This window comes from Protopterus annectens, chromosome 11.part0, assembly GCF_019279795.1.
Source record: "Protopterus annectens isolate FY-2018-M chromosome 11.part0, PAN1.0, whole genome shotgun sequence".
Lineage (NCBI taxonomy): Eukaryota > Metazoa > Chordata > Ceratodontiformes > Protopteridae > Protopterus > Protopterus annectens.
In genome coordinates, this window is record NC_056745.1 from 68,019,727 (window position 1) to 68,045,897 (window position 26,171).

Consider the following 26,171-nt stretch of genomic DNA (forward strand, 5'->3'; position numbering starts at 1 on the left):
GGGGAATGTATTAGTGCCTGCAATACCAGACTGTGATCCCATGGGAGAGTAGGGTCCTTAAAGGGAAGTTTTAAAAGTACAGTGCCTCTCATGAGAGCTCTGCACAACTTATGAGAAGCTACTGAGGAACTTTCAAATCCAATGTGAAAATCTGATATTGTTGTTGACTGAACTTTAACATTTGAGGAACTAGCTCTTTCTTTAAAAAGTAAGGCCAAAAATTCAACTACATTATGAATCGAGACAGAAAAGGGTTCAACGTGATTTTGATGTGCCCAGTACACAAATCTTTTCCATTTACTGGAATAGAGTTTACATGTTGAAGGTTTATGTGAAGATAAAGTATATGTCGTACAGGGAAAGACAGCATAGGTTGTTTAAGCAATAATTTAATTGGAGAAGTCAGACCGTCGACCTGAGGTTTGATATGTCTGGATGGATCATGCCTGTTGGGTGAGACGGTAGGTCTGGATTCTGATCCAGAATCTAAGGTTGGTGAAGTAAGTGATGCCAAAGGAAAGGGAATCAAATCTGTTAAGGCATGTAAGGTGCAATGAGGATGACTTTGCTCTTCAACATGGCAGCTTTCTGCAGGAATTTTGGAATTAGCAGGATTGGTGGATTGGCATACAGTAGACCAGGGGGCCAATTGTGAAGTAGGGCATCCCTTAGTGATTCCTCCTGTCAGGGGATTAGGACATGGTAGTTGCTGCATTTGTTGTTTAGGGGAGAAGCAAAAAGGTCACAGTAAGGCTGGCCCTACTGATGAAAAATCATTTCAGTCACATCCTTGTTGAAAGACCACTTGTGAGATAGAAAAATGCACCTGCTCAGCTTGTCTGCTATCACACTGGACTTCCCTGGAATGTGCATTGCTACGAGAAAGTGGTTGGGATGAGACTGTCTACTGCCACACTCTTGGCTCTTCTCGACATAAGGGGGGGGGTCTGGTCCTTGTTTCCTGATGTACCAAACTACTGACAAATTGTCCATTTGAATTGCAATTGCTCATGAAGAGACAGCATTCTGAAAGGCCTGCAATGGTAAAAGCCCTGCTCTCATCTCTTGGACATTGATATGCAAATTGGCCTCTTCGAAGGGACCAAATGCCTTGGACTGTTTTTCCCAGAAAATGCCCCACCGCTCCCCCAACTCCAAATGTAAAGCATTCATGATCACTATGGCTTTGGGCTGAGAGGGAATAAATGGATGGCCTTGTAGAACCTGATTTGATTGAAATCCACCACTTGAGATTTCTCTTGCATGTCAGAGATTCATATCAGATATGTTGTGATGTCCCTCCTCTGGGCCAGTAATCAAGGGGCCTCAATCCTCACCACTGACACCGGTGAGGGATGCTTACTTGGAACAAAAATAGACAAACACAGTGTTTAGAGATGCAGATCTCTGCACCAAGCACAATTTCCCTTACGAGGACAAAGGGAACACACTCCCATCCTGGGGCTGGGTTTCCCTCTCCCTCACTCTCCAAGCCCCAAATAAGACTCCCCACTGACACAGCTATAGAGGTAAGTCCTTAGCCGGGTGTTCCGAGCCAAGTCCTCCACCACACTCTCTTTGAAATCAGTGCTCTTAGTGTCCTTGTTCAAAGCATCACACACACACACAGACACACACAGACACACACAGACACACACAGACACCCTCTGGGAAAGACTGACATAGCTTTACTAGCTCTACCACCTTTGAGCAAGCTACAAGGTAGAAATACATTGCCACCATAACACTCACAAAGCCAGCTAATCCAAGGGTCTTGCCAGGGTACCCAATTATACTGAGTGAAATTAATACTACCAACGATGGTAAGGTTGACCAAACAGCAAGGCTTTCAGGAGCAGCCACAGTGGCACCAAATAAATACAAGTACTCTAAGTTTTAAATATTCTTTAAAAAACAAAAAATCACATTGTAAAGTTTAAATATATTTAATCATCATCATCATCTTCATCTTCTTTTTCTTTCGGCTGTTCCCGTTAGGGGTCGCCACAGCAGATCACCTGTTTCCATTTCTTCCTGTCCTTTGCATCTTTCTTTGTCACACCAACCACCTGCATGTCCTCTCTCACCACATCCACAAACCTTATCTTAGGCCTCCTGTTACCTGTCAGCTTCATCCTTAGCATCTCTTTCCCAATATACTCAGCATCCCTCCTCAGCACATGCCGAAACCAACGTAATCTTGCCTCTCTGGCTTTGTCTCCAAACCTTCCAACCTGGGCTGACCCTCTAATATACTTATTCCTAATCCTGTCCACCCTCGTCACACCCAGTGCAAATCTTAACATCTTTAACTCTGCCACATCCAGCCATTTTGTCAATGCCACTGTCTTCAACCCATATAAGATAGCTGGTCTCACTACCCTCGTGTAGACCTTCTCTTTCACTCTTACTGGTACTAGTCTGTCACAAATCACTCCTGACACTCTTCTCCACCCACTCCATCCTGCCTGTACACTCTTCTTCACCTCTCTTCCACACTCACCATTACTCAGAACTACTGATCCCCAGTATTTAAACTCATCCACCTTCGCCACCTCTACTCCTTGCATCCTCACCATTCCTTTGTTCTCCCTCTCATTCACATACATATATTATGTCTTAGTCAGGCTGACCTTCATTCCTCTTCTCTCTAGAGCATATCTCCATCTCTCCAGGGTCTCCTCCACCTGTTCCCTCCTCTCACTACAGATCACAATGTCATCTGCAAACATCACAGTCCACGGGGACTCCTGTCTGAGTCTGTCAACCTGTCCATCACCATTGCAAATAAAGGGCTCAGACCTGATCTTGATGTAATCCCACCTCCACCTTAAATGCATCCTTCACTCCCACCGCAGACCTCACCGTTGTCACACTACCCTCGTAGGTATCCTGTACCACTCTTACATACTTCTCTGACGCTCCTGACTTCCTCATACAATACGACAACTCCTCTCTAGGCACCCTGTCATATGCTTTCTTTAAGTCCACAAAGACAATGCAACTCCTTCTGACCTTCTCTGTACTTCTCCATCAACACTCTGAGAAAACATTGCATCTGTATTGCTCTTTCCTGGCATGAAGCCATACTGCTGATCACTAATCATCACGTCCCTTCTTAGCCTAGCTTCCACTACTCTTTCCCATAACTTCATGCTGTGACTGATCAATTTAATCCCTCTGTAGTTACTACAGCTCTGCACATCACCCTTATTCTTAAAAATCAGTACCAAAACACTTTCTCCATTCCTCAGGCATCCTTTCACTTTCCAAAATTTCATTAAACAATCTGGTTAAAAACTCCACTGCCATTTCACCTAAACACCTCCATGATTCCACAGGTATGTCATCTGGACCAACAGCCTTTCCCATTCTTCAACTTCTTCATAGCTATCCTTACTTCCTCCTTGCTAATCCATTGCACTTCATGATTCACTATCCCCACATCATCCAACCTTCTCTCCCTCTCATTCTCTTCATTCATCAACCCCTCAAAGTACTCTTTCCATCTGCTCAACACACTCTCCTCACTTGTAAGTACGTTTCCCTCATTATCCTTTATCACCTTTACCTGCTGCACATCTTTCCTAGCTCGGTCCCTCTGTCTAGCCAATAGGTACACGTCCTTCTTAGTGTCCAACCTTTCATACAACTCTTCATATGCCTTATCCTTAGCCTTCGCCACCTCTCTATTTGCCATGCACCTCATCTCCTTATACTCCTGTCTACTTTCTTCATCTCTCTGACAATCCCAATTCTTTGCAAACCTCTTTCTCTGTAAATTGTCCTGTAATTCTTCATTCCACCACCATGTCTCCTTGTCATCCCCCCTCTGTCCAGATGTCATACCAAGCACCTTTCTAGCAGTCTCCCTTACTAGCTCTGCTGTAGTTACCCAGCTATTTGGTAACTCTTCACTGCCACCCAGTTCCTGTATTAACTCTTCCATGAACTCCAACTCACAATTACCCTTTTTCAATTTCCACCATTGATCCTTAGTGCTGCCCTCACACTCCTCCTCCTCCTCTTGATCACAGTCATCTTACAAACCACCACCCTATGCTGCCTAACTACACTTTCCCCAGTCACCACTTTACAGTCTCCAATATCCTTCAAACTGGCACTCCTACATAAGATATAATCCACCTGTGTGCATCTTCCTCCACTCATGTATGTCACCCTATGCTCCTCCCTCTTGTTAAAATACGTATTCACCACAGCCATGTCCATCCTTTTCGCAAAATCCACTACCATCTGACCTTCTGCATTCCTTGGTTTAACACCATACCTACCCATCACTTCCTCATCCCCTCTGTTCCCTTCACCAACATGCCCACTGATATCTGCTCCAATCACCACTCTTTCACCCTTGGGTACAGTCATCACCACTTCATCCAACTCACTCCAAAATTTTTCTTTCTCATCCATCATACACCCAACTTGTGGAGCATATGCACCAACAACATTCATCATTACACAATCAATTTCCAGCTTCATACACATCACTCTATCCAACACTCTTTTCACCTCCAAAACACTCCTGGCATACTGTTCCTTCAGAATAACTCCTATGCCACTTCTCCTCCCATCCACACCATGATAAAACAATTTGAACCCACCTCCGATACACCTAGCCTTACTCCCCTTCCATCTGGTCTCTTGCACACACAATATACCAACCTTCCTTCTGTCCATCATATCGGCTAGCTCTCTCCCTATACCAGTCATACTGCCAACATTCAAAGTTCCGACCCTCACTACCACAGTCCTAACCTTTCTCCTCTCTTCCTGCCTTTGGCCACGCCTTCCACCTTCTCTCCTCCTTCGGCCAACAGTAGCCCAATTTCCACCAGCACCCTGTTGCCTAACAGTACAGGTGGCGGTCATTGTTAACCGGCCCTCGACCGAACTGTAAATATTTACCGGTGCCCGCATGAATGATTTGGCCAAGTTTTATGCCGGATGCCCTTCCTGACGCAATCCTCCCCGTTTATCCGGGCTTGGGACCGGCACAAAGAAATGCACTGGCTTGTGCACCCCCAGTGGCTGAGTTTAAATATATTTAATAATAGATAACAAAATAACATGAAAACACTAACTGTGCAAAGTGCACACTCAGTGGTGAGAGACCTGGGCATACAGGTTGAAAGCAACCTTACCTTTAACTACCATGTCTCCACAGTGGTAAGAAGGGCATGTTATATTGCTCATCTCATAAATAAGGGCACTGCTTCCAGAAAAAAAAAAAAAAAAAACCTCCCTGTACTCTTCCCTCATCAGGCCAATAATGGAGTATGCCATCCCTTTCGGCATGTACCTTTCTAGGCACTTGCAGCAACTGGAGAAACCACAAAGGTTCCTCACAAGGAAAATTCAAGGTCTTTGCCATCTGTCCTATGGGGATCGTCTGAAATCACCGTCACTTTATTCTGTTTCATACAGACTACTCAGAGGTGATCTCTACCTTGCATATAAGGCAATCTCTGACCCTGCGTTATTGGAAATGCTTCATATCGAAAGTCAAATGGTAGAGGGGTTACTCGCTTTAAAGACCTTAACCTGGTATGTGACAGTAATAAATCCTACTGGAGGGAAAGATTGGTCTCTCACAGGTTACCACACCTTTGGAGCAGGACTTCCACTTCATGTCAAACACAGCATATCACTGGCCCTCTTCAAACACAATCTGGACGATTGGATGGGCGACAGTAAATTCACCCTGGGGGTTCCACCTGTGTCCCTCTTGTTCAGGAGAAATAGGTGCTTATCATAGAAATAAGGGTAAGAACTTGGCTAGGCTTGTAAGGGCCCTAGGGGCATTAGCCTAGTAACTTCCTACAATCCTACAATATCTATTTACAATTCAATCACAGGAAATATTAAAAATAACACAGATGGAAAAGTTCACACAGATACACAAAAATGACACTTAACTAATCTCACTATATTTTCCTGACTATTTACCATTCCCTAATTCACTTCTTAGAGCAGGGCAAGATGACGTGTGAGTGGTCCTTGTCAGACTTCACAAACTGACTGCTAAGAGTTAAATGATATCTCCCACAAATACCCTGTCAGTGCTGTCTATAGAATGACATCACATCTGGTTATTTGACTCCGGTTCCCACACTACCCCCTTTACTAGAAACTTGAGCCAGGATCTTGCACCTTTGTTGCATAATACACACACGTAGAGCTTTGCTAAGATGTGTTACAGCATATGGAAGCTGTAAGACAATTTAAACACTTCCACTCTTTCTACAGATCTAGTAAGCCAGGTTTCTCAGAGACATTTCGTCTCTGAATGCAGTCAGAGCTGTAAGATACAATCTTTATGGCCTAAACCAGGTAATTTAATTTCAGACTATTTTTCAAAGTTAGCAGGACTGAGATTAATCTTTTCTCTTCCAATATCCTGTGTTACAATATCTTCATTTCAACAGTTAAAATACAGTCCGACACACGGGTGTATTTCTTTTCTGTCCAGCAGAACACACTCTAATTTTTTTTTTAACCACAAAAAGCAACTTTACAAATACATTTTCCAACGCAAGCATCTGTAAAAACCAATCAGTTTGAAAAAGAAATGACATATAATTCTTTAAAAAACTCCAGCTAACTATGCTGGCATATGTTACACATCCACTGCCTTACTTCTCCTCACATTATCATCATATATGACATGCATTGATAAAGAAAGAATCAACCACTGTGTTGCTAGCATCCATTGGAGAATCCTCACTTAAAATCTGACTAAAGGTACTAGTGTTACTGCCACTGCCACTGATCCTGGCGCTTGAAGGACCAAGAGGGCTGAAATCTTGGTACTGCAGATAATTTTCCTGACCTGTAATACAGTTTGAACCCTTGAGGGAGGCAGTGAAGCTATCATTGACTTTGGGTTGAACACTGCTCCTATGAACTCCAATTTTTGAGTTTGCTCCAGTTGAGATTTTTTATAGTTTATGGTCATCTCCAGAAGAGAACACATATGGAGAGCCTGATCTCTTGACCTTATTAGTTGATGCCTGGTTGGGGAGGTAATGAGCCAATCATCTAGCTATGGAAACACCTGGAATCCCAGCAGTCTCAAGTGAGCTGCTACTACTGCCATGCATTTGATGAACACAGTGGGGGCTGTGGTGAGACCAAAGGGCAGAACTGTGAACTGATAATGACTGACTCCTAGCCGAAAGCGTAAGTACTTCCTGGATCATCTGTTCATCTGTATGTGATAGTACGCATCCTGAAGATTTATCGAGTACATCCAGTCATCCTTACTCAGAAATGGCAGAATGGACTGAACTGCGACTATCAGAAACTTGGTGCGTCTAACTGACTTGTTTAAGTTACTGAGATCCAAAATTGGTCTTCAGTCCCCTGTTTTCTTTGGCACTAAAAAGAATCTTGAGTAAGTTCCAGATTCTATCTGGTCTGGTGGGACACCTTGGATAACTCTTTTTCTAGTAGCTTTTGTACCTGAATTGCTGCTTGTTCCCTCTGATTAGGTGGAACATCGGGGATTTTCCTTGAAATTGGAGGAGGAAGGGAAAAGGTTATTGTATACCCTCTAGAAATATTCTTCTGCACCCAAGTATCTCTTATCTCTAGCCAGGTTCTCTGGTGCAGGGATAGTCGACCCCTGATTGCCTCCAGAGATGGTCAATCGGGCCTCCTTTCAGCAGCACTGGAACGGTCTGTCAAAGAAAGAACCTCTAGACCCCCAGTTTTGAGAGCCACCCTGCTGTAGGGGCAGTGTCGACCATTTGAGTTCCCCCATCTACCCCTGGGGGAACTTCTTCTATCTGTGCCCTGGAAAGGGCCCTGGGATTTCTAGAATCATATCTTTCAGCCACCTTATTGATTCCTAGAGAAAGATCTTTTAGGGTTTGAAAAACATAACCCATGGCAGACAGGATTCTTCCATCCTTTTCACACCTGGATAATGCATCTTAAACTTTGGGGCCAAACAAAGACGTGCTGTCAAAAGGAGAACAGATGAACAAAGACATGAAGGGCTCCACAAAATCACATAGCCGCACCCAGTCATGTCTCCTTATGGAAATGCCTGAACCTGCCACCCTTGAGGTTCCTTCTGCTACATGTGAAATGAGCCTCATGGAAGACTTCAAAATAAATTGTAGGGTAGCCAACCGAGAAGTCACAGATGACTGGACGTTTTCAGAAATGGATCCTGTGAAGCTATTTGAGCGTTCATTAACTAAATCCCTCTGTAAAATTGTGAAATCTGTCAAATAATTCAGTGACCTTAAGGTGAAGGACGCTGATGCATAGACACTTGCCCAGTCTGCCCATCACTTGAGACTCCCTTGTTGCGGAGATGAGTAGTGGAACGCTCCTGAGCAAGTTCCTTTTTAGTGGCTGGCTCCACAACCATGATATCAATGGGCACCCCTTTTCCCCAAAACAGATTGTCCACAGGTGGTGCCATAATTTTGTCTGGTCTTCAAGGTATGGGCTCAGTCACACTGGGTTCCTTCCATGCCCGGCAAGAGATTAACTTGATAAGCTTGTCAGTGGGCAGGGTCACCCGAGAGGTAGATAGGCCAGTACCAAAAGCCTCCAGCAATAAAGACTCCTCAGATTAAGGGTTGCTGGGTGTCCAGCCACTTCTCTGTTTTAGGATTTCAAGGATGTCTCCAAATGAGACATCTTCAGGAGGTGACTGTCGGGACCCTTTACCTTCATCAAAGTCTGTATCTTCTATGTTACACTCCTCTGGAGAGTCCAAGTGCTTCCGCTTATGTGTCTTCTTCTTAGGGACCTCCTCAGTGGGATGCTCTAGGCAGGTATCAGAAGTCATCAAAATGCCCTGTCGGGAAGCCTGGAGTTCTCGTACTGGCGGTCTCTGTGGAAAGGAGTGATGAGGCTCTGAGCTCATAGACATCAAAGCTGCAGAATAAAGATCCAAGAGAGTTGGATCTGTCTTGTCTGTGCAGCGGAGGCAAACAAAGCTCTCTCCATAGCCTCAAAAGCAGACTTCCCCAGAGAGGAAAAATACCTCTGATCCAAAAAGACAAGCTTTTGGACCACTGTCCCTTCCTGTTCCGAAGGCAACCCCCCCCCCCCCCCCACCGAGGCAGAAGTCAGAGCAGATCCAACCTGTGCCGAGGCTCGCAGGTGCAGAGACGGCTCCAACAGCTTTGGAATAGTCTCCAACACCTTGGATTTGACAGGGAAGCTTCAGCTCACAGAGCTTTCCGGATCTGACTGAACTGGAGTGCTCACAGCGAACTTCGGATTGGAGAATAATGCCATCTTTAGAACAGAGTGAGATACAGCCAGACAGCTTGGATCCAGGGACTCTTGAGACATTTGAAGGAATTACAGGACAAACTGGTACAGGGAGTGTGGTCGAAGAACAGACCTCCTGAACCGAAGGGGTAGGAGCCAGTAAGGCACCCATCTGACTCTGTGCAGAGAGGATCTTCCACACTACTTTTTCCACATCTTCTTCCCTTAAACTTCTGGACAAATGAGCAGAAATAATAGAAGGGGACCTGGGTCTCTCTAAAAAAGTTGAGGAGATCCTGGAGGGGACCAGATCCACAAAATGTGATTAAGTAATTTCTGGAAGGTAAATGAGGGTAGAAGGAGTAGGGCTAGAGATAGTTGGATCCTGCATCTTTTTTTGTCGGATTTGTGGAGGTCGGATAAGTTTTTTCTTTTTCTGCTTTGGATCCAATGATAAGGTCGGATCTTGTTTAGGTCTCTTACTGGATTACTCCAAGGCCTTGGAGGATGAAGTGGACAGGCTCGGAGAAGAAGACTTAGAATCTTTAGTTTTAGGAGACAAGATAAAGCCTGCCCAAAAGTAGAAGGAAACAAATCTTTCAGAATTAGTTTAGCTTTCATTTCAACAAGGGCTCTGGCATTAAAACCATGACAAATAACATAATCTTCCTGCAAATTAAGAGGTCCAAGCCAGTATACACAAAGTGTGGGCATTGAATGCAGGAATTTTGTGCCCACACAGGACACATTTTTTGAACTCCTCTGGGTCTTTTTCTGTCATAGTTACAAGAATGAAACAGTAAACACAATCAACAAAGACTAGACTAGACTTTTTTGGGGGGGAGGGGATCATCATCAATGGTAATAAAAGAACCTAGGGGATTATCATCAAATGGTAATAAAAGAACCTACACTGAACGTAGAAGAAAGAAAAAATACAAGTAATCTCCGTCTGTGTACTTAAAGGATTTTCGACTGGAGTCGGTGTACTTAATAAAGGATTTTCGACTGGAAACAGACTGCCTGCCTTGCTTGGATTACTTTCGAATACTTAGTAATGCTGTACAATTATATATGTTCTATTATTACTTTTTGTTTTGTTTTGACTTAAGATGAGTTTATGTTCGCTACTTCTACTACTATTGTCTGATCTGAGTAATATACAGTGATTAACTACAAATATATGGACTGAAAATCTTCCACACAGAGAAGTTTCTTACACTGTTTAGAAAGAAAAAATACTAACGATAGTATTCAAAGTGTACAAACTGTACATAACTGAATAGAAGAAACATCAAAAATGGGGTATAAGAATTAAGCTAAATGATAAGGTCTCGTCTCTCTTTCGTTTTTTCCCGGTTAGGGGTCGCCACAGCGGAACTACAAGCTACGTACTTTCCATAATGCTAGATCTTTGTGATCAACATATATTCATTCACTTTTAACAGCATAGCTAGTATGATGCAGGCAGCAGTCACTCCCAAGCTCAAAATATCCTCTATTACCTCCCAAATGATCCACAACTTCCCATCTCTCCAGAGCGAGTTTGCCCATTTAATTTCAAAGTTAGAACCTGTACAACCTTAAAGGCCTTAGGGGCATTCCTTCAGATTCCTGCACAAGTAGTTATTTTTTTCGCTATGATGGAGGATGCTAGGACGGTTTACTCAAGGCAGCCAATGTGCATTATGAACATTTACCTTATGCTAAGTACATAAAATGAACTGAATATATCATGTAAGAAAAAGTTAACAGGAGGACAGAGGCTCCAGCTTCTCCTCCTGGGTGGCAACATATAGGAATACAATGAAATACAGTAGCCCTGATAAATGACCTGGTCCCTGAGATCGCAGAGTGTAGAATACAATGAAATACAGTAGCCCTGACGAATGACCTGGTCCTTGAGATCACAGAGTGTAGAATACAATGAAATACAGCAGCCCTGATGAATGACCTGGTCCTTGAGATCACAGAGTGTAAAATACAATGAAATACAGCAGCCCTGATGAATGACCTGGTCCTCGAGATCAGAGTGGTTTACAAAAGTATGCAGAGAAGACTGTGTTGCAGCTCCACAGAGGAGTTCAATAGAAGAGTTCCTAAAAAGTCTAAGAGGTAGCGATGGCTCTCACAGAAGAAACTTTAGGTATATTTTGTTAAGTTTTAGCTGTATTTAACACAATAAGGTAAGGCAGCCTGACAGCCACTTGGAAAAGACAACATATGGCCCTTTCTTTTTAGGAGAATATTGAAACCTCCCATTATCATTTTTACAAACTGTGCACCCCTCCCATGCATGGTGCACTTGTTATTTCAGCACTAATTGCTGATACACTACTGTATTTAATCTCAATGTCCAGATTGCTCCTTAAACAAAAGATAATACAGTGATAATGCAACACACAAATTACCCGATTTCAAATCGTCACTACCTACGGACCATACTGCTTATTACCATTTTGTTATAAGTTTTAATGACTGGACCAGAGACCAACTCTCCCTCTTGTTCTCTCTTAATCCTCAAAACTAATAGCTCTACCGAATGTGGACTGGGGAGACAGACACCTGAAGGAGAGAGAACAGAACTTTTTTTCCCCCTGTTGATTGTTGTTTGGACCAATTTTCAGTATTTGCAGAAATGAAATTTACAGAGCTGTGTGCATGCAGGATTAGAAATCTAGGATTTTGTTAATATTTGAATGTAAACTCTGACATTTGGCACAGACAGAAGGGAAGTACAAAGTATTAAACAAATGTTTAAGACTGTGATCATCTCATTTAAAACTGTTGTCATCCCATTCCCCCACAAAGCAGGCACCTAAAGTATGGGTGCTAAGAAAAGACAACACTTTGGCTTAGTGGCAAGATCATGGTTTCACAGCTTCAGGGTCATAGGATCAATTCTGACCTCAAGCCATACGGAGCTCTGTATGTTCTTCCCATGTCTGCATGGGGTATTTTCCGAGTACTCTCGTTTCTACCCATCCCCAAAAACATGCTGGTTGAATTGATGCACAAAATTCTTGAGGATGTGGCTAAAACATTTGTAAAAATGATTAGTTTACTTACCAGAATAATTTAAAGCCATTTCTTGATCTTGTATAAACTTTGCTCACTGTTATCTGTCACTCATTCTATACATAAAACTTCTCATTAAAGCATTTGCAAAATATCTTTCACTTTCCTATATATGGTGCAGGAACAGACGACTATATTCTGGTTACTTTGCCTACTCCCAAACAGTTATTCTCCACCTTCGTCACCAATGCATTTTTATGTCAGGCAGAATATAACGAGTGGAAGTTGGGAAGGCAACAAGGAATGAAAACCTGGAGGTATGATATACGTGCTATAAGCACTTATTAATATATTTTTGTTGTTGTCTAAAAGTTAAGTAGATTCAAGAAGGAGCTAACAACCATCAGAGAAAGAATTGTACAGAACTATATTTGGTTTTGATGTTCACATATGCTGTATGAGGAAGAAAAGTGCAGTTTTAATTGACAGGGACAGCGGCCAAGAAAGCCATAACAAGAAAACAATATACTGATCATATTCTGACTGTACGGGATAAAATACAACTTGTACCTGAATTAGCACAAAGAGAAAATGGTTTGGCCCAAAAGAAATAATGTAATAAAATATGTATCATAGTGGTTTATGCAGTTACATTCATAAAGATAGTTTACAAGCTTGACGGTTACACATGGGACTCATACAAATGTTTGGCCAATCTGCACCCTTGTGACTAGTGGGTTAAGAAGACACTAAAATTTAGAGGTATGCATGTTGACTATTACAGTTTAAGTTTTTGTAAACGGCTGTATTTACTTGATGCCCACTTGATTTAAAGAAGACAGATGCTTGAATGAGTTATGCTGTTAAAGTAACTGTTTTACAAGAATATGCTGCTTAGAGAAAAGCCTAAGGCACAGGACACAATAGGCCGAATGAAATCTTCACATATCTTTCAGCAAGATGCACTGAAAGGCTGTATTAAAACAAGTTAAATTGCATTTTTCTTTATAAAAAAATAAAGGAATAACAATAAAGGATATTCCATTTTTAACTCAACTGTGGACTACCTAGTATTTTATTATTTTGCAGTACATATTTTACAGTTCGATTTTTATTCGTGAACTAGGTGCAGAACATATTTCACGGAGTGAACATTACACCCTCCACACTGTGAAGTTTCTGCTTGATTTGTTTTAAAAAAAAAACAAAAAACATTTTTTTTAAATATAAAACCATATTGCTTTCAGTAAATCTTGAAGTATGCAAAATGCATACATTTAAGAAAATATATAAATGGTACAGAATATGTAAATGCTTTCAGTGGAATACAGCAAAGCTGTTGAGGCATGGCTTCTCACATACTTGCAATACCTAAAGCTCAGTGTTCTGTTTGGCTTTGATTTTGAAAAGCAGATAACCTGGAACTCTTTTTTTTTTTTAAAACAGAGCAACTGTCAAGTGCTTTTTTTAATCTCCCTTCAGATGTATGCACAGTAGAATGAGGCAAAGGGATAGAAGTTAAAGCTTGGAATTCCTTGCCTGTGACGGACCATGCAACTGCTTTCTGGACACATTTCAAAGACAGACTGAACTGTGGAAAAAAATTTAGACCTGATGAGCAGTCAGAATTTACCTTGGGGTAAAAATAACAATATTGTAAGTCTGCCAGACTGGTCTAGCTACTGGCAGAATGTTAGCATGAAGACAGAATGGGCGTTTGTATTGGAGAGATATTATTAAACTCTCAAAGAAAACACTGTGTGAGTGTGTGTACAAAACACATCTTGGATAACGTCAGTCACTGTTGACAAGCCAGCATTGCAAAGGTGCTGGGCTGACAGTAGGCAAGATCCTTGGGAGCACTGGAATACAACTGTACATTGCAGCAGGTCACGGTTAAGCTTGTTTGAATAAGGGAAGTGTTGATTATTATGGTAAATGTGTGCCACTGCTTTCGGTAAGCTCTGCTTAAATGTTACTTAGTGGTGAATGTACAGTTGTTCTCACCATAACAGTACACGTTCAAATGACTGCTGCTGCAGTAACCTTAGCTAAATGGTGTTATATCTTGCTAAGGATATAACGGCCTGCTAGCTTCCAAAGTTTTAGGGCACCTTCCATGTTTCCAAACTGTCAGGCAGCTCAAACCAAGTGGACTAAGACAAATTCTTTTTAAACAAGAAACATCTTTATTAAATTATCCCTTAGGACATAGGCAATCACACATTAAATGTATGATTGCCTATATTATAAGATGTAATTTAATAAATATAAAACAAACCATATTGACATATTAGTTGCAAATATTATACATCACTTATAATCTACCCAATCACTGTCAACCAAACATTACATAGCTCATTCAAATCCTGCCTGCTTTTAAATCTCATTCCTCCCCTCCAAGTATTGTTCCCACAATTCCAATTCCCATTTTTGCAACGCAATTTGCTGCTATCCTTTTCTAAAGATCCCAGTTCCAGTTGTTTATCTCTGTTACTGTACTTAGTACTTCTAGCACAATTGATTTTGACGGATTTCCATTTTCTAGTAATTGCTTTTTTGACAGCCACCACAATTAGAATCAACAAGGCCTTATTATGTCTAAGCAATTCCGATTCAGTATCATAGCTCAGAAAAATTATTTCCTTAGTTATACTAATTTGCTCACTCAGTATAGCCGATAGCATAGTCTGCAGAGAATCTTTAAAGTTTGCCAACTCATTATATTCCGAGAAAATATGTTCCCAATTACATCTTTCTTCCTAATCACACCACCATTTGTTGTCTACATGAGGAAAAATTCTCTAGAGTTTACTTGGGGTATACAAATATCTATGTAAGCACCTCCAAGCAAAAATCCTAAATCTTCTAGATTTTGTTGCATATTTCGGAAACAAACAAATATCCCCCTTGTTTCTTTGTGAATTGCTTATCCAGTCTCTCTTCCCAATCCTTCTAACCTCCTCTGATTCTTATAGTTATCATGCAATATTTTATAAGGTCTACCAATTATTCCTTTTTTTAAAAGCAGCTTCTGTTCTAGATTTTACTAAAAAATTCTAACAGTGCTGGTTTTTCATTTAGAACCACCCTGCTGTTTTTTCTTTGCCTATATTCTGATATCAATCCTTGATAGGGAAGGCAATCTCTAACCTGCTGTCCAAATAAATCCTTGGAATCTTCCCATATTCCTGTTCCCTCTCTAGTTATCTGCTCCCAATACATTGGTTCCTTAGTCAGTTTTCGGCAATAAATTCCAGCCCCCTCTTGCCTATTTTCTGTAAGCAGAATCTCCATTCTCCATGCCAGTATCGGCTTAGTTCTTAATACCTTCTGCTACTTTATGAATATAATATCCTGTACAATTACTGTTATTCTCTTTACACGTCTGCATCCAAAATCCCAGCCTCTCCTTGCTTCTTCAGCTTCCTCATTCCATCATTCTTTCCCACTTTGAATTATAGGTTTCTGTTTGTGCTATACATAGGAGCCTTAATTGTGTAGCTCTGAAATACCACTTCAAAATCGGGTAATCCCAATCTGCCTCTTTCTATTGGAAGAATCAACTTATCCCACATGCCTCTTCCCATCTTCCCCTTCCAGGTAAAATCCTTTAGCTCTTTATTAATTGCCATCCACAACATCTCCTTTGGTTGATAAAAATATGCCTCACCTGTGTATAAGATTAAAGAGACTAAAAACATTTTAAACTGTTTACAACTTACTATCCATATCACAGAGCTTCCAATATCTCAGTTTTTGCATTACCTTTTGTTCAGTCTCTTTCCACATATCATTAGCTGTCACACCAGAATAATTTTTAATCCATATTCCTAAATATTTCATTTTATCACATACCCATAAATATGAATATTGCTGAACCAATTCGTGTGTGGGTATATAACCTACCGCTATTGCCTTTGTTTTAGAGTTATTAATTTTGTATCCCGAAAACGTTTGAAACTGTCTGAAAATGTTTCATTACACTGTAATGTCCTCTTCTGGGTTTATCAGCTATAAAGTAATACCATGTGCAAATAGAGCCAGCCAGCTTTTCTTTACTGCCATACCAACTGTATCCTTGAATTTCTCAGGCCATTATTTTCTTTGCCAGTGGCTCGAAATATAATGCAAATAAAGGGGAAAGAAGACACCAGTGCCTAGTTCTTCTGCTCAAACAGAAACCTACCCATTTTAAATGTTCGTCCCCAATCCCTCCTACATCCTCCTAAATCAACCTTATAATTTATAAGGAAATGCAAATGCATCCATTGTCTTGCTCATAAAGTCCCAGCTTACTCTATCAAATGCTTTCTCTGCATCAAGACCCACCAACAACAGTGGTATTTTTCCTACATTCTGCTTCCCTCTGGATCATTAATGTTCTGCTAATGTTGTTGAATGTTTTCCTCCCCTACAAAAAACACATTAATATGATATATATATATATCTCAATTCTGGCATCACTTTAGCCATTCTTTTTAGCCATTATAGACAAACACGTTATAATCATGGTTTAGCCAAAAGAAGAAGAAGTATTTAATGTGCCTGTATGAAGCAGGATTTGACGGATCTTTACCATCTAAGTATTATAGCTACCACTCTTCTTCCAGGATATTGGTACTTCTCTTAAAATACTGTTAAGCAAAACCTTCCAGATCTTTAACAGTTTTCCCCCTCCTAGCTTCCAAACTTCTACAGAAATGCCATTTATTCCTTGGGACTTTCCTGTAGACTGGTTATACACATCACCATTTTTATCTCATTCCCTATCCTGATTGTTCGTAATTGAGCCTTGTCCACCTCTAACCTTGGCATACTTAATTCTTCTATTAACATTTCCATTTGTACTTTTTCTTGATTTCCATATTTCTCTGCTTTATACAGACTTTAATAGAATTTCTGAAATATTTCTAATACTTCTACAGGATCTCTTATTTTTCTTGTTATAGGCTCCCTAAGCTTGGCAATAGTCCTTTCTACTTTGAGGTTTGAGTTGTTGTGATGAAAGTGTTTGCGCTCTGGAATGACTGAAAAACAGTTGCTTAACAGGAATCTTTCTAAACTCATGCATATTACTGAGGTGATCCCTTATTTTCTGTTTAGCACTCTACAGTTGGTCCTCTTCTTGTTCTACGAGATTCCCCCATTTAGCAATACTTTAACATTTGTCAGTCACTCTAAATAATTCTTACTTCTTAACCATATCTCTTTCTTTTATTTCCACTTGATTTTAAACTCCACTTTAACTTTATCACACTCCCTAACAATATTTTCAGAAGAAATTTCTATCTTCTCTAATAGCTCCTTTATAATTTCCACTACCCATTCCTTAAATTTCTCTTTTCAATAGACAGGTGGGAAACCACCAGTGCCTCATTTTTATTTCATTACCCTGTGTTTTTATTTTAATTACTATCGGCACATGATCTAAATTAGCTATTGGGTGCATATCAAGACCTTCAATTAAATGCACATATTCCTGTGAAAGGTAAATTCTGCCTAGCCTAGCTCAGTTTTTGCATCTTGGTGAAATAATATGTAAATTCACTCTGAACTCCTGCTACGGAATTCAAATCTTCCAGGCCAAATATTTTCATACATTTTTTCAAAAATATACCTTGAGCCCCCAGACACATTTTCACTTTTGCAAATCAAATTCCATAAGCAATATTCCTTGCTGAAAGCGGATTTCTCCCCAAAATTTCTTAAGCTACATTATAGCAGTTTTAGGAGGAATATACATATATGCCAGTGTATCCTCCTCCCTTGCCAGTAGCCCCCTAGTACTACAAATCTACCATTAACTTTATTTTCTTCCATCACTACTGGAGCTCCTCTTGCAATTAATCTAAGAATTCCTCTTTTCCTTTGTCCCAGGTATTCTGCTGAATAACCACCCTGAAAACCTTTCACATGTTCATTTGTTTCCAAGAATTTCTCCTTTAGCATATCTATTTGCACTCTACATTTTTTAATATAGTTCACTACTCTTTCTTTTTTGTATTTATCTGTGAGACCACTGACATTTAAATACATTACAGAAATTATCATTGTATTAAACAGTTAGTTATTATTCCCACCTTCTATGTACAACAGCTTTTTTGTTAAATGTCTAGCTCCAACTTTTGTGTTACAGGCATATACTGTTTGGAAGTTCTTTCTTGTCACATCCATTTGAGCCTATGTTGCATCTTACAAAACTTTTTGTTTTATTGAAAGCTGTTAGAAAAAACCCACCCCAATACCCCCTAAAATCTACTAACTTAATAATAAACAAACAAAACTATGTACGTCTTCAAATATTGATGTTTTACCCTCCTAAGAGGAACAAGTGTTCCAAACTGACAGCCACACTCTCCGACTTGAGTTAACCTAAAAAAAAAAGAATGTGTGTCTTACCATAACGTTACATCTGTGTTGTCGATCTTCACTTATCCTTGATAATGGATACTGTTCCATATCTTGGAACCAACTCTGCCATTACTCCAGCTCTCACCTTCCAAAAACATGGAGTTTAGCAATGCTCCTCTCAACATTACCCCTGATCAAGTTTGCATAAGATAGTGAGAGAGAAAACAACAGATCTGAGACCATATCTGTATTCATATGGACATAATACTCTATATGTTGGGATAGATCCGTTCCACCAAGAAACCCAAAAAGAGCAGGGGGAAGAATGGTGGGGATGGGGATGTCAAGGATAAGTGTAGATTGACAACACAGATGGACTGTTTTGGTAAGACATAACTTTTTTATCTGATGTTGTCAGTCTTCACTTGATTCTTGACAGTGGGACAAAGTCCCCAGCTACCAAAATCTTGGGAGATCTCACGGAAGTAAATTCCCAGAGTACCATTGAGCCAAATAATGCTCTTCCTCTAGAGACTAGGTCCAGCTTGTAATGGGTAATAAAGGTATGCGGGGATGCCCAAGTAGCCGCTGCACATGTATCATCTATAGAAGCCCTGGCATAGGAAACTGTAGAAGAGGCTATTGCTCTCATAGAATGTGCCTTTATAGGTCCCGGTAGTTACACTTTCCTTTTGTTATAAATGAAGGTTATGCAGTCCTTGAGTCATTTAGCCAAAGTAACCTTAGAAACTGGTTTGCCCAGAGCAGCAGAAGAGAAAGAAATTAACAGCTGATCAGATTTTCTGAATTCCTTTGATCTGTGAAGGTAAAAACGTAATTGTCTGTGAACATTCAACAAACTCAGACAATATTCACCTTTGTTTGAAAATTTGGGAAAAAAAGATGGGAAGTTGTATAGTCTGGCTTACATTAGTGTCATATTCCATTTTTGGCAAAAAGGAGGGATTTGTTCTCAAAGATACCCTGTCCTTATGAAAAAGTATGTAAGGAGGTTTGCAAGGTAAGGCTCGTTACATCAATATATTCTACTAGCAGAGGTATCAGCAATCAAAATAAAGTTTTCCGTGATAAATGTTTCAAGTCGCAAGTTGCAGACGGTTCAAAATGGAGACTAATTAATTACAGATTGCAGCACTAGACTGAGGTCCCACGGTGTGGAAGGATCCTTGTATGGAGGTCTATTTAATAAGATTTCTTTCAGAAAGGTTTTACAAAGCTTATGGGACATTAGAGCTGAACTATCTAGACCATTATGAAAATTTGAAATTGCAGCTAGATGCACTCGTAGACATCCCGGCATTGAAGGGTAATACTAAAAATTCCAAGACTTTATGAACTAATGCAGAATATGGGTCAAGATTATGGTCTGTAGCCCATATCGAAAAGTTTTGCTACTTGCTGCTATACAGTCATCTAGTCAAAGGCTTGTGGGAGGCCAGAACAATTCACTGAACTGGGGCAGTGGCAGAATGTCTGGCTAACATGAGAACTGGAGAAGCCACGCAGTGAGCTTCAGATTCTGGAGACTTGGGCGAGGAAGTCCGTCTGGATGAGGCAACAGGTCTGGAACTCGGTCCAGCACCCAACGTTTCTGAACTAGGGGAGGCCAAAGAAAGGTAAACCATATTTGTCCAGGCCAAAACAGGGGCAATGAAAATTATCCTGTTCTTTGACCCATTGGCATTTTTTCAGAAACTGAGATGTGAGAGGAGCTGGGGTGGAAATGCGTAAAGTGGATGAGGGGGGACAAATTATGAAGGAGAGTATCTCTCTGCGACTCCCCCAACTGATGTGCAAATTGGCCTCTAACTGGGACCAAGTGCCTTGGACTGACTTTCCCAGATAATGCCCACCCCACGCTATCTGGGATGCGTCCATGATCACTATTGGCTTGGGGAAGAGAAGCAACAAATAGACGGCCTATAGAATCTTGCTGGAATGAAGCCATCAACTCAGGTCCTTCTTGCATAAATTGGTAATCAGTATTTGGTGAGACACAGGATTATTCAAGTATGACCACTGTGACATAGGATTATTCAAGTATGGACCATTGTGACACTAAGAGCCATTGTAGAATTCACATGTGGACCCTCACTAGCGGAACTAAAGTGATGGTGGCCACCATAGATTCCATAGCCTGTAACAATAGTCTTGGAGTCACTGTTCTGTTGTGAATAAGCCGTCTGACTTGGAATTAGAGGAGGAAGGGAAGCGATACAGGTGCTTGTGTCTTAACACTGCTCCTATGAACTCTAAATACTGAGTTGGCTCCAGATGGTATTTTTCGTAGTTTACTGTGATCCCCAGCGAGGAGCAAGTTTGAAGAACATAGTCCCTTGCCTGCAGCAGCAGATGCTTGGTGGTTGCAGTAATGACACAGTTGTCTAGATATGGAAACGCCTGGAATCCTTACAGTCTGAAGTGAGCTACAACCACTGCCACACATTTGAACACCCTGGGATCTGTGATGAGACCAAAGGGCAGGGCTCTGAAATGATGAGTGGCTCCCAGCCGGAAGCATAAAAATCTTCTGGAACGTTTGTCTATATTTATGTGATAATATGCATCCTGAAGATCTACTGAGCACATTCAATCATCTTTTGCTAAGAATGGAAGTATAGACTGAACTTTGACCATCCAGTATTTGGTTTGTTGAACAGACTTGTTCAACTGACTGAGATCCAAGATCGGTCTCCAGCCTCCGGTTTTACTTGGCACTTAAAAGAATCTTGAGTAAACTCTGGATCCTATCTGGTTTGGTGAGACTGTTTGGATGACTGTTTTGTCGAGCAGTTTTTATATTTCTGTGACTGGGAGGCATGCCTGGGATTCTCTTTGTTTGACTGGGATGATTTGAAAAGGAAATATTGTAACCGCTGGTCATGATCCTTTGTACCCAACTGTTGGTGGTTATTTTCAGCCACGCAGAGAGGTGCAAGGATAGTTTCCCCCTGATTGCCTCCAGAGGGCAGCAATCGGGCCACCATTCAGGAGCACTGGTAAGAGTTACCAGGGAATGAATCCCTGGAACCCCGATTTTGTGGACCACCTCTGCCTATAGGACGGAATCTTTCAAAGTAACTGCCCCCTCTCCCCTGGTGGGAGTAGTTGCCACGTGAGTCCTGAAAAGGCCCTTGGGACTTTTTGAACTATAGCTTCCCACTCCTCTGGTTCCTGGTGTAAGGCCACTGAGGAGTGGAAAAGCATACTACCACAGCAGAAAGGGTCTTTCTATCTTTCTCAAATCTGGTGAGGGTATCTAACTTTGGGGTCAAAAAGGGATGATCTGTCAAAAGCAGCACTGATGAAAGAAGACTTAAATGGCTCCACAAACTCACATAAGCGCATCCAGGCATGTCTCCTGATGGCTACACCGGAACCCGCTGCCCTAGTCATCTCTTGAGCTGTGCGCACGACAAGTCTCATGGACGAATTACGTATAGACTCCAGTGTTGCCAGCTGGGTAGCTAATTTGTCCTGCACTCCCTCAACTACGGCTCCTGTCAGAGTACATGATAGATCCTTTATCAGGTCTTGCTGGAGTCTGGTGAAGTGTGCCATATACCTGACAGACCTAAGTGCAGAGGTCAATGAAGGGTATACACCCTTCTCAAATCTATCCATCATCCTAAACTCCTTGTTAGGAGAATGTATACTAGGATTCTCGGGCGCAAATTTCTTTTTAGTGGCAGCTGCAACCACCATAGCATCTACTGGAATATATTTTGACCAATGCTGCTGATCCTCTGGAGCTGATAAAATGTGGTCTGGTCTCTTGGGGATTGGCTTGATAAATCAGGAACTTTCCAAGCCCACTGAGCAATCAGTTTAGTTAGACTGTCAGCAGGTGGAGAGATTTGAGAGGTAGAAGGTCGGGCACAGAAGACCTGCAGGTATACCGATTCCTCAGAGGAAAGCTGGTGGGAAGTCCAAATACCCCTCTGCTTCAGGAGTTTTAAGATGTCTCCAAATCAGATGTTTTCCAGGGTGACCTTGAGGAACCTTCCCTTCATCAAAATTGTTTTATTCTGTGCAAGACTCTTCAGGGGAGTCCAAGTGCTTCCTCTTGCACTTTCTCTTCAGGGGAACTTCTTCGGTGGGATGTGCCGGAGAGAGCACATAACTAACATTGTAGTATCCTGAGGCTTCTGTGCCCTCTGCCCGAGGACAGAGACTGGTGGTAGCTCTGGGGGAGGGGAAGGGCTGAGATATAGGCCCAAAAAAGATAGTATAGACTGCAAGCCCACAATGAACAAGGCCCTCTCCATAGCCTGGAAGGCAGGCCTTCCTGTAGAGGGGTGGGAGCTCAAAACGGAGAGACTTCGTCGGAACAGCGGTCACACCCAGCAACAAGGAAGCTGCCTCCGAAGCACAAGCCGGGGCATGGATGGATACGATAATATCGGAATGGAACATGCCCACTGGAACAGACAATGAAGCTTCGGCCCTGATAGGCCTCTAGTTCTTACAGAATCGAAGCACTCAAGGCTGCTATTAGTGACAGAGATACAGATCTGGTTGGCACCGATACAATCAAAACCGGGGCTGTTGGCGCCGGGAACTCTGAAAGCTCAGAGGGAGTTGGAACAACAGTTGGAAGGATGGATGTGGTTCCTGAGCTAGGGAGACTAGGAACCAAAGTAGTTAAACCCCTCTGCACCAGGAGCTGATCCACTAGCCTCAAAACATCAGATTCTGTGAGGCTCTTTGGGAACGGAGCTCCTCCAGGAAATGGCTTGGAGGAGGTCATTGTTAAAAATGGAACTCCTTTAGTTCCGAAGCCACTGGAACCAGAAAGTAAGGTGATGCTGAGGCTTTGTCTGCTTTAGACACACACACACACACACACACACACACACACACACACACACAGGAGAAAAATTAAGACTTTTTTTTTAAATCAAAGGAAAGGGAAAAAGTACCAACAATGGTATGACAGAATTACCATTACAGTAGAGAGATGGAAGAAGTACCAAACAATGGTACAAGAGATTACCAGAGGTAATAAGGGGAAAGGAAATGAAAATATTACCAAAGATCATTTTAATCAAAATGAAAGAGAGAGATTGACAGGAGCTTATAGAAGGTCTGGGTAAGTAACAGAAAGATTAAAATCAAACAACAAGATGAAAAACGTACAGAAAATTAGTATAAGCAATTCGCTTGAGAGCTGGCTGGAAAGGACGCGTCTGACACTAAAAGTGGCAAACAAGATCTGAGGTAATGTTGAAAGGAGCATTCAGGGTAAAGATAAGCTAGAGAGGTTTTTGAAGGTGCGAGCTGGAGTAACAGCCGTGTTAGTTCCGAGATATAGACCCGAACCCATTGTCAAGGATTAAGTGAAGACTGATATCATATGAAAGGTTATCCATGCTAAGATGCATGGTGCAGCCTGTGCTTCTGTTAAGTTGTGTCTTGTTTTGTCTCATCTTTATAGCTCTCTCAGGTGGGAAAACACTTGAATGCTTTCAAAAGACGTTATCGCCAAGCCATTTCTATTTTTCAGATCGTCTCCTAGAGACACGAGAACCAGACACAAAACTGCCAAGCATACATTTATTTACTTACTAGGAAAAATAGCCTTACAATATTAAATACTCTTTCATTTACTTACTTTATCCTAAAACTTGTTATTAGATCAAGCTAAGAGTCTTAATCCAGTCATTCCCGTATGCAAGAATGAGAAAAAGCACACTAATTTTTCTTTTGTCACTCTCTTTTAAGCAGATTTCTCCTCTTTTTTTTTTTTTTTTTTTTACATTGCATTGCCTACATTTTGCAAAACTGGACAAGGAGAGAGAAGGGAGAAAAAAAAAAGAACAGGAGCACCTATTTACATCAGTACCCCATTACACTTAAATAACTGAGAAAACTTTATAGCATACAAAGCAAAATGCACAATTAAAATAGTACCATTAAGAAAAAAATGTGTTTTACTTTCTCTCGCCTCTTCCCCTCTCCTAAATATTTTTCTGAACATTAATGACATGAAGTAGGGCATATGCTTGAGAGTCCCCTACAAGTTTAATAAAGTCCAAAAAAGTCTATTATACCATGACCCCCCATTAATATTCCAAAACGTGCACGCTGATTGGCCAGCGTGCATGTTGTAAATCGACTTATACTAATGGAAAAAGGTCCGGTCGCCCGGACTTTTTCCATTAGTACAAGTCTCTTTTAAAACACTGTCTCGCTATGTTAAAAGAGTTTAACATAGTGACACAGGTTTAAAAAGCAACAGAGATCTCCGTTGCTTTTTTTAAAGCTGTCTCGCTATGTTAAACTCCTTTAACATAGCGAAATGTAAAAAGCAACGGAGATCTTGCTTTCTCCGTTGCTTTTAAACCTGTCTCGCTATGTTAAATGGGTTTAACATAGCGAGACAGCTTTAAAATAAGCAACGGAGATCTCCGTTGCTTATTTTAAAGCTGTCTCACTATGTTAAACCCATTTAACATAGCGAGACAGGTTTTAAAAAAAAAAAGCAACTGAGGAAGCAAGATGTCCGTTGCTTTTTACTGTTTCGCTATGTTAAATGGGTTTAACATAGCGAGACAGCTTTAAAATAAGCAACGGATATCTCCGTTGCTTATTTTAAAGCTGTCTCGCTATGTTAAACCCATTTAACATAGCAAAACAGTAAAAAGCAACGGAGATCTTGCTTTCTCCGTTGCTTTTAGCCACAGCTCTGATGTACTGCGTAGACATGCGCAGTACATCAGAACTGCCGCAGATACCAGACAGCTGTGGAAGGGCAGCAAAGAGGCATTATACAATGCCATTATTTAAGAAAAGTAATTATTTATTTTCTTAAATAATGTCATAGTATTATAGCAATAACCCACTTCTGGGTGTGGGCAATGCGGGATTTACCCACGGTGGTCTTTGTTTGGTCCCTCGGGCTTCGCCCTCGGGACCAAACCACGCCAACCGTGGGTAAATCCCTCATTACCCACACCCAGGCGTGGGTTATTGCTATAGTATTCCTGATTTTCTTGTTCTGTTATGTTTCACAAATATAATTATTGCTTCGTAATCCCACATTTGTCAGTTTTCAAGTTACTGGTTTTACTCTTGCTCATCTTTATCTCCCAAATCCTGTCCCTGCTTCATTCCCAATGTACTCTTGATTTTAGTTGACTCTCGTGTTTTTTTCCTTCTCTCAAGCATTTTCCATTGAAACATTGGGAACAATTTCACTGGCACAGTCTCTCTGTGGTCTTTATTACCAGAAGAACAATAAGCACACGGTCTCCTTCTGTTTCACACCTCAGTTTTATTGGACAAACTTTTGTATTTCCCCCTTAGCGTGTATTTTAAAATATTTGCAGTCTCAAATTCAGCCAACCTTTTCTTCATTCCGACCTCTTGAGTTTTGTAGTTTTATCACCTCAACTGAATGACTGTTTAAAGCTTCTTCCATTTTTTCCAGCCTTTGTTATTTGAGATGATAAACTCTATTAGTGTTTTGTTATTTTAATCAGGTCTGTGTGCAGTTGTCTTATACTTTCCTAAAGGTTACT

General features: G+C 41.1%; 1 protein-coding gene across 2 annotated transcripts in view; it reads right to left on the bottom strand.

Moving 5' to 3' along the window:
- ZCRB1 (zinc finger CCHC-type and RNA binding motif containing 1) overlaps positions 1-26,171 on the bottom strand; it is a 364,751-nt gene that overhangs the window by 287,341 nt on the left and 51,239 nt on the right. The window lies entirely within an intron of this gene.